Source organism: Schistocerca cancellata, chromosome 9, assembly GCF_023864275.1.
Source record: "Schistocerca cancellata isolate TAMUIC-IGC-003103 chromosome 9, iqSchCanc2.1, whole genome shotgun sequence".
NCBI classification, from domain to species: Eukaryota; Metazoa; Arthropoda; class Insecta; order Orthoptera; family Acrididae; genus Schistocerca; species Schistocerca cancellata.
Window position 1 is genome coordinate 44,854,313 of NC_064634.1, and position 10,318 is coordinate 44,864,630.

At 44.0% G+C, this 10,318-nt stretch overlaps 1 non-coding gene across 1 annotated transcript; it reads right to left on the minus strand.

The window, feature by feature from the left end:
• Positions 1-206: 206 nt before the first annotated feature.
• Positions 207-281, minus strand: Trnar-ccg (transfer RNA arginine (anticodon CCG)). The gene has a single exon. It is a non-coding gene; the product is annotated as a tRNA-Arg (tRNA).
• Between the last annotated feature and the right edge of the window lie 10,037 nt (positions 282-10,318).

Below are 10,318 nucleotides of genomic sequence, written 5' to 3' on the forward strand. Positions count from 1 at the left end.
CGGGCACGAACTGCGTGAGAGGGAGAAAAAATGTGAATAACGAAAGGTTACAGGCTGAACAGAAACGCTACACAGAGTCGCCTGGAGTGTTTGTTACTCGGTAACGAACGCGCATGGTCTCTAACAACTCTACAGTTTCCAGAATGAGATTTTCACTCTGCAGCGGAGTGTGCGCTGATACGAAACTTCCTGGCAGATTAAAACTGTGTGCCGGACCGAGACTCGAACTCGGGACCTTTGCCTTCGGCGGGCAAGTGCTCTACCAACTGAGCTACCCGAACAGGACTCACGCCCCCTCCTCACAGCTTTACTTCTGCCAGTACCCCGTCTCCTACTAGCACTCTTGAAAGAAAGTCTCGATCCGGCACACAGTTTTAATCTGCCAGGAAGTTTCATATCAGCGCACACTCCGCTGCAGAGTGAAAACCTCATTCTGGAAACACCCCCCCCCCCCAGGCTGTGGCTAACCCATGTCTCCGCAATATCCTTTCTTTCAGGAGTGCTAGTTCTGCAAGGTTCGCAGCAGAGCTTCTGTAAAGTTTGGAAGGTAGGAGACGAGGTACTGGCAGAAGTAAAGCTGTGAGGACGGGGCGTGAATCGTGCTCGGGTAGCTCAGCTGGTAGAGTACTTGCCCGCGAAAGGCAAAGGTCCCGAGTTCGAGTCTCGGTCCGCCACACAGTTTTAACCTGCCAGGAAGTTTCAAATCTACTGTTGTCGAGTCGGGAAAGCGAGTGGACTCATTCCGCCGACAGAACGTGCCGTCGACCACGTATCGTAACAGCCCTTAATGCAGCAGCGGTGAGTCAGAGCAGGTGGAGCGCTACTTTGGCTTCCCGAAACAGGAAGCGCGCGTGCGCAGTCCAGCACGTTCTCAGCGGCCGGCGGGTCGGTGTGTCGCTGACGCTCGCAGCTGTTCTGCAGCCCCAAAAATCGTCTCAGTAAACTAACCTCGTCTGGCCGGTCAGAGCGTGGGAGAAACGACTGAAAGAAATTTTCAGCTAGTACAACTTCTCTTTCGCGATGTTCGAGTCTTCCGGCTTACATCTATTGTTTAGTTTATTTCAAATGTTTAAATGTCTCTGAGCACTATGGGACTTAACATCTATGGTCATCAGTCCCCTAGAACTTAGAACTACTTAAACCTAACTAACCTAAGGACATCAAACAACACCCAGTCATCACGAGGCAGAGAAAATCCCTGACCCCTCCGGGAATCGAACCCAGGAACCCAGGCGTGGGAAGCGAGAACGCTACCGCATGACCACGAGCTGCGGACTTAGTTTATTTGTCTATGATACCCGGCGATCGGTGCTGTGCCTGAGTCGCTGATGACGAGCTAGGACAGTACAACGTGTTCCATAGTTTTTGGAAGCATCCTTTAAAACAAAAACAGGTGATAAACACAAATTTTAAGTCACATAGTATGAGAGGGGAGAGGAGGAAAGGACTGTGACGCTGTGTTATCAACACGACGGCCATTTTGAAACTCGTTATATTGGTTGAAACTCGTAATTTTTGGTTGAAAGATGGGGCATGTGACATATGAAACAGATGGAGAATTTTGCGAGTCAAACGACGGTGCGTCTCATTTGAGCACTGTTTTATTCATTCTCGAGTCATGTCTCATTTTGTGCGGGAAAAGGCCAGGATATACTCGACGTGTTCGGCGTGTTGTAAGGTAGTTATTATCCGCTTCACATGTCCCTCGTGGACTTGCGCATGTACTGTAATGTCAGCACATGCACCAACAATGCGTTTCCTGAATAGTGCAAGGCTTCTGATATTCACCGTATACACAACTGCCTACGCATGTTTTCATAGGTAAAAATCTAATGCGTTTAAATCCAGGGAACTTGGAGACCACCCCCAGGACCTCTGAGGCCTATCCATCTCCGGCAAAAATTGGACAACCAGGTAGATCCGAACAGCTAGCTTGTAAAGAGACGGGGCACCATTGTGGAGAAAGAGAGTTGGAAATGTCCCGTGCCGGCCGCGGTGGTCTTGCGGTTCTAGGCGCTGCAGTCCGGAACCGTGGGACTGCTACGGTCGCAGATTCGAATCCTGCCTCGGGCATGAATGTGTGTGATGTCCTTAGGTTAGTTCGGTTTAAGTAGTTCTAAGTTCTAGGGGACTGATGACCTAAGATGTTAAGTCCCATAGTGCTCAGAGCCATTTGAACCATTTTGAAATGTCCCGTCTCCAGACAGTAACGACAGCAGCACATCTCCGTCTCTGACTGTACATAACGGGCTGCATTTAGCGTACAATGAATGAAGAACGGTCCATCATTTCAGATTAACCACACCGTAGGTAATGGACGGTCTTTCTGGGTAGGTGTGGCTGGTATTCTCTGAGACAACACGGGTGTTCCTCTCTCCTGATATCAAGACTATCTACGTGCGTTCGGCTAGCGTTGACGCCATCAGCTTACACGTCACTTGTGAGAAAGAAGCCTGTCATAATTCGAGATTCCATAAAGCTACAAAAAAACCATAGTCATTTTTTATCACGTAATTCTCCACCTGTCTGACATATCACATGACCTCTGTTACGAGTTGCATCGAAAACAGCGCCTTCCAAAATGGTTAACACTCACCAATAGGTTTTCCCCATCTCCTACTAATTGTCTATCTACGTGTTTTTGTTTTAGATGGGTGCTTCCACATTTATGGATTAGAATATATAGCTTTATGATGGCATCCACTCTTGGAATGCAACAAGGGAATCCCCCCCCCCCTCCATTCACCAAACAGATGACTGTCAACTACAGTGCAAAATTTTACTCTGACGTTTGAACATTGGTACCCTGTGGCAATTGGATGCTGTACATCACCATCTCCCCCTTCTCAGCAATGTTGGTTGACATTTCATAAGCCGCATACATACACACTACGTTGAATTTGGGAATTCCATATTTGTTTGTTTTGATTCCATTGCCAAACAGTTGCGAATGATACTACTGACATTCTGCAAATAGCTTAGAGACCTTAAGTCCCATATTCAGGTGGAAAATGGAACGGCTGGATGAAGCTGGAGTGGTGGAAAATTAGTCTAGGTTCCAGAGAAGTGTAGGAGCACCTGAGGTATCCTCTCTTGGAGTGTAGTTTGAAAAAACACAAATTTGCAACTATAACGTATTTAGACTTAGAACTTTTTGATAATGTTCTCTGAAACACACTTTTTGAAATTCTAAAGTACCGACACCAAATTGCAATTATAGGAGTTGTCAGGCAGTAACTACGAAGGGAGAGAGACAGAGTTGTAGCTTATCCAACGTGCTATTCAGTCTACACGTAAAGCAAGCAGCAAAGGAAACTAAAGAGGAATTTGAAAAAGGAATTAAAGTTGAGGATTAAGAAATAAAAAAACTTAAAAATTTCCCGTTGATACTGTAATTGTGCCAAAGATAGCAAAAAACGCGGAAGATCAATTGGATGGAATGGGTAGCGTCTGGATAAGAGGTTACGAGATGACCATCGACAAAATAAAAAAATGGCAGTGAAGTGTTGTCGAATTAGGTAATGCTGGAGGATTAGATAGGCAAATAAGCCACTGAATGTAGTAGATGAACATTGCTATTTGGGCAGCAAAATATCTGATGGTGGCGGAAGAAAAGAGGATATGAAATGTAGACAGGTAAAAGCAAAAACTTCTCTTCGGAAAACAACAACTATGTTAACGTATATTATAAATTTAAATGTTAACACAACATACAAGAAAGGACTAACTCTTCTGAAATGTGATACTGTAGAAGAACGCTGAAGATTAGATGGGTAAATTGAATTTCTTACGAGAACCAGAAATAAAGTAAATGAATGGCGTTTAACAAGACATATTCTAAGGCACCAAGGAATAGGTTAATTGGGCAATGAAATTATGTGTGGGAAGTGTAAATTGCCCTAAAAAATGTAGGAATGGAAGAACAAGGATCGTAGGTTTATTCTTTCTCATAATGAACCACGTGCGTACTCGAGAGCTATCAACAAACGTTGGTCCCGCAAATTTAAAATAAAAACTGAGACAAACGTGTGAGAGGAACGTAATCAATAATGCACGCCTACATTTATCGAAAAATGAAACATTTACTTGTGATTTTTGAAACTTTCCGGCGAACTGAATATTTAAAGGTTTGAGGTTGTTGCTGGGCGTCAATAACAACAGTCCACGCTATTTCGACTGGGTACCTGCCAGTCATCTTTAGATGAGCCAGCGAAGAATGAAAAAGACCTCGCCCTACGAGCAGTTTACGAGATCGCTGTGGGTGCTGCTCAGATGTACACTGCTGGTCATTAAAATTGCTACACCACGAAGATGATTTGCTACAGACGCAAAATTTAACCGTCAGGAAGAAGATGCTGTGATATGCAAATTATTAGCTTTTCAGAGCATTCACACAAGGTTGGCGCCGGTGGTGACACCTACAACGTGCTGACATGAGGAAAGTTTCTAACAGATTTCTCATACACAAACAGCAGTTGACCTGCGTTGCCTGGTGAAACGTTGTTGTGATGCCTCGTGTAAGGAGGAGAAATGCATACCATCACGTTTCCGACTTTGATAAAGGTCGGATTGTAGCCTATCGCGATTGCGGTTTATCGTACCGCGACATTGCTGGTCGCGTTTGTCGAGATCCAATGACTGTTAGCAGAATATGGAATCGGTGGGTTCAGGAGGGTAATACGGAACGCCGTGCTGGATCCCAACGGCCTCGTATCAGTAGCAGTCGAGATGACAGGCTTCTTATCCGCATGGCTGTAACGGATTGTGCAGCCACGTCTCTATCCCTGAGTCAACAGATGGGGACGTTTGCAAGACAACAACCACCTGCACGAACAGTTCGACGACGTTTGCAGCAGCATGGAGTATCAGCTCGGAGACCACGGCTGCGGTTACGCTTGACGCTGCATCACAGACAGGAGCGCCTGCGTTCGTGTACTCAACGACGAACCTGGGTGCATGGATGGCAAAACGTCATTTTTTGGGATGATACAGGTTCTGTTTACAGCATCATGATGGTCGCATCCGTGTTTGCGACATGGCGGTGAACCCACATCGGAAGCGTGTATTTGTCATCGCCATACTGGCTTATCACCCAGCGTGATGGTAGTGGGTGCCATTGGTTACACGTCTCGGTCACCTCTTGTTCGCATTGACGGCACTTTGAACGGTGGACGTTACATTTCAGATGTGTTACGACCCGTGGCTCTACCCTTCATTCGAGCCCTGCGAAACCCTACATTGCAGCGGGATAATGCACGACCACACGTTGCAGGTCTTGTATGGGCATTTCTGGACACAGAAAATGTTGGACTGCTGCCCTGTCCAGCACATTCTCCAGATCTCCTCCAATTGGAAACGTCTAGTCAATGGTGGCCGAGCAACTGGCTCGTCACAATACGCCAGTCACTACTGTTGATGAACTGTGGTATCGTGTTGAAGCTGCATGGGCAGTTGTACCTGTACACGCCATCCAAGCTCCGTTTGACTCAATACCCAGGCGTATCAAGGCCGTTATTATGGCCAGAGGTGGTTGTTCTGGGTACTGATTTCTCAGGATCTATGCACCCAAATTGCGTGAAAATGTAATCATATGTCAGTTCTAGTATGATATATTTGTCCAATGAATACCCGTTGATCATCTGCATTTCTTCTTGGTGTAGCAATTTTAATGGCCAGTAGTGTAGAAATGAAATGAAAGTCGGTGGAACATGTAGTCAGTTAGTGACTGTTACAGGGTCCAAGATAGTTCTCTGGTAGATTGCAAGTGATCAAAAAATACCGGGTCCATGAGCTAACAGAAGGCTGGGAGACGTTATTACAAGACATAAAATATAGCGGCAGCCCTTCTTACAAACAAATGTTTATCTCGGAAAGTCTGCGTTTTCGGACCAATGTTTGTTAGACTTATTTTTCTTATTTCGATGAGTTCTACCACCTCTGAAGGTATTAGACATTTTTTTAGAATGCTCTACATTTTTGTAGTGCGGAAATCAAAACTGCGATCACGAAAAATGAAGAATAGACAAATATGTGAGAAATGAAGCCGGGATATAGTATGTGTCCAAAATACATGTGTAACAAATTGGAAACTGCTGATTGCCGTGCTTATGGCTCCAGAGAATTTTAAAATGGAGTTGATTCATTGTTCTCAACAAAGTAACAGTCAGTTTTTGAAACTGTTGGGGAGTTATGAAACCTCCGTGATGATATGGGGAAGGCTATTCCACAGCCGAATCCTTGCAATACATGAAGACTCAACGTACACTTTTGTAATTTGAGCAGAGACTGAAACTATGAGTTCAATGACCGGACGTCTTGTGATTGTTACAGACGTGTGAGGTGTCATAAAAAAGTAATGGGAATTTAATTTCGTGGGTTTTATAAATCCGATTTTCATATTTTTTGTCTAGTTGGTACACATGTTTTTGATGTATATGTGCATTTTTAGCTTTTATGAATATTTAGTTATGTGTGTTTTAGAGTGCTCGGAAGATTTGTAATTTCAAAAAAGATGGATCAAAGAATTTGCAATAAATTTTGCTTGAAAAATAGAACAATGTGCAGCACCGAATTTGAAATGTTGACTGTGGCTTTTTCCCAATCTACTTCCTGTAAGACAAGAGTTTATGAGGGGTATAAACGTTTCAAAGAGGGTCGAGAAGACGTTGAAGACGTCGACCACCCTGGACGCCCTAGCACATCAATTGCTGACGGCAATGTGGAAAAAGTGAAGAAAATGGTTCTGGCAAATCGGCGAATCACCGTCAGAGAGGTTGCTGACGATGTCGGCGCATTCTTTGGCTCATGCCAAGCAATTTTTTCAGCTGTTTTGCACACTAAACGTACAGCAGCAAAGTTTGTTCCGAAATTTTTGAAGTTCGACAAAAAACGACGCTGCGTAGACATCGCCCAGAAATGGCTGAATGAAGTCGTCAACGATCCAGGACTTCTAAAGAATCTTATAACGGGTAACGAAACATGTATATACGGGTATGACGTCGAAATGAAGGTCCAGTAGTCCCAATGGAAAGTGCCTGAAGAACCAAGACCGAAAAAAATTCGACAAGTTCGATTACGTGTGAAGGTTCTCCTCAGTGTTTTCTTTTATTACAAGTGGATAGTGCCTGATGAGTTCCTCTCTTATGGTCGTACAGTCAATAGGGAATACTAACTGAAAGATATGCGCCGCTTGCGTAAAGTAATCCGAAGAAAAAGTCCAGAACTGTGGCAAAATCATTCGTGGAAATTGCATCACGGTAATACTACCGCTCACGCCTCAATGCTTGTTCACGATTTTTTGGGCAAAAAACAAAACCGTTATGTTGCGTCAGACACCGCATTCTTCAGCATGGCCCTCTGCGACTTTTCTGCATTCCCGAGGCGTAAGGGCGCCATGAAAGTTTTTTCCACCGTTGATTAGATAAAAAAAAATAGCTGAAGGAGCTGAACAATATAACGAAAAGTGAGTTCCAGAAGTGCTTCCAAGATTGGAAAAAGCGCTGCCACAAATGTATTATATGTGAGAGGGTTTTCTTTGAAGGAGACAAAGTTGATGTTGATTAATAAATACAGATTCTTTAAGAAAAACAAAAATTGCCGTTACTTTTTTATGACGCCTCATATCGTGACTAAATAGTGGTCTATGGATCTCACTAGAGGGCGTTACGTGATCATGAATGCGCTAGTTGTTGGTGATTGGATCTTGGTTAAGGACAAGCCGTAGTCTAAGATCTGCGGATCAAAGCAAGATTGATTCTCTTGTTTGATGTCCAGTTTTCACCTGCGGCATCAACTATTTTCACCTATTTTAATGTCCTGTGTCCTAACAGGACATCGTTTGCTTGTCAAGTTCATGTTTCTGGGGGTGGGGGGTGCCACTGACACATACGTTTCCTATGCTTCGCTTTCCTGTGAATAACTGTTGATGAGTAGTTATCTGATAGCTTAGGTCCATTCCTAATTTTCACAAAATCTGGGCCCCAGTGCTGGCAGCTGCTTTTTAAGTTCATATTCCCATGTACGTCAGTAACGCACATGATTTAATTTGATTGACATTGAAATGAATCGCTGCTGGGCACTGTTCAACTGGTACCTCTATTCTTTGTTTTCTCAGACACAAATTTTTCCTTTGATTGGCGCTCATCTTCGTTGGGTGGTGTTCAACTGGTACCTTAATTTTTTGTATTTACAAAACTAAAAAGTTTCGTCAGCATTGTGTGGTGTCTACAGAAACTTCAAACCCGCCGTTAATCCAGAGTTGTACATTATTGGTATTACAGATTCCACAGGAAAGGAATTCGCATTTTAATATTCAGTACTTTCTAGAATGTCCATGATATTGTTGAACAATATCTGTGCACAGCAGTACCAAATGACATTTGTAATGATTTCTTTCGTGGAATTAATTTCCTGCAACAGCTCATGTAGTAGAAGAGCAGCTTATTATGCTACTTGACAAAAAAAAAAAAAAAAAAATGAACCCTTATCTGTGTCGCAATCAGTAATTTTGAGATTAATATCACTCTTCTAGCCGAGATCACAGTTTTAGAATTTGAATATTCTCATATATGTAAGATATGGGCCGTCAAGTCTTAAAGAAAATGTCCTCTTTCTAGATTCTATATCAAACGCATTAACCTACACATGTATGTATGCGTGGATAGATGCACAATGTGACATATACAATTGATTTGCTGCAATTAAAATAGGGCCTTGCAATAATTCAGTTCAATCTCTCCACGAGTGAAAAGTGTCGAGTTCAGAAAATGAAACAGTTCTCAGCCGAAAGTAGAGGAGGACATTCCACGGGCACGTTACCTAACAGTATTCAGAGGAAGTGTTCTTTTTGTGCTGTTGAACCTGCCGCTCGGTCAGTATTTTTGCAGAGTGCGAACTACGACAGAAATGCTGTCCTAGCTTACGGCCGAGGTGCTGTGCAGGAAAAAATTCTGCCCCACCAAGCAGCGTAACAGTGTGTTATGTTGCCCAACAGGCTGTTGGAACAGCCAACAACCTCCCTTTATTGCTACTCACCAGTACTTGCTATATATTAGGAAAAGAGGGCGACAGACGGAAGTAGTGTAATGAAACACGATATGTGAGCTGAGCTTCTGATGATTCTAAATTTTTTTCGTGGATTTTTTTCGTACCTCAGTGAGAAAATTAGACCTCTTTATCATCCCGCTTTTTCTTTAAGTTTTATGAAAAGACATATGGGTTTTTACTTGAAGTTCAACGCAGGTTGTACGTATAGCACTGTAGCCTATTACGGCATATACTTCTTAATCACTTTCAAAATTACTAATACACTGAAGCGCCAAAGAAACTGGTTTAGGAATGCGTGTTTTAATACAGAGATATGTAAACAGGCGGAATGTGGTGCTGTGGTCGGCGACGCCAGTATAAGACAAGTGTCTGGCGCAGTTGTTAGATCGGTTACTGCCGCTGCAGTGGCGGGTTATCAAGATTTTAGTGAGTTTGAACGTGGTGTCACGTATGGCGCACGAGCGATGGGAAGCAGCATCATCGAGGTAACGATGAAGTGGGGATTTTCCCATACGAGCATTTCGCGAGTGTAACGTGAATATCAGGAATTCGGTAAAACATCCGATCACTGACATCGCTGCGGCCTGAAAATGATCCTACAAGAAAGGGACCAATGACGACTGAAGAGAATTGTTCAACGTGACAGAGGAGCAGCCCTTAGGCAGATGGATGCAGATTTCATTCCTGGACCACCAACAAGGGTCAGCGTGCGAACCATTCAACGAAACATCATCGAAATGGGCTTTCGGAGCCGAAGGCCCAATCGCGCACCCTTGATGACTGCACGAAGCAAAGCCTAATGCCTTATGCGGCTGTCAGGTGATCAGTAAGACACTGATTTACGTGAATTGTTACTAGGTTTGTAACTTCTTGTCAGTTGGTGAGCAAGCAGATTAAACACACGAAGCCTTTAAGTGTATGAGACATTCCCCTGATAAGCGTGATAGAGCCGTTAGGCACAACGGCCTCATCCGCAAACTCAGCGACGGGGGATTCCCCGACGGGCTGCTGCGTCTAATACACTCATACCTCACAGACAGGAGTTTCAACACTGATGTGCAGGGAAAACAGTCAACACGACACGGTATACACGCGGGAGTACCCCAGGGAAGCATCCTAGGGCCCCTACTGTTTAACCTCTACATAAACGATCTCCCAACCACACACAACACAATGATGGCAATCTACGCGGATGACACAGCCATCCTTGCGCAAGATTGGAAACCATCAAACATTACGTCACGCCTACAGACTGCACTCAGAGTGGCCGAGC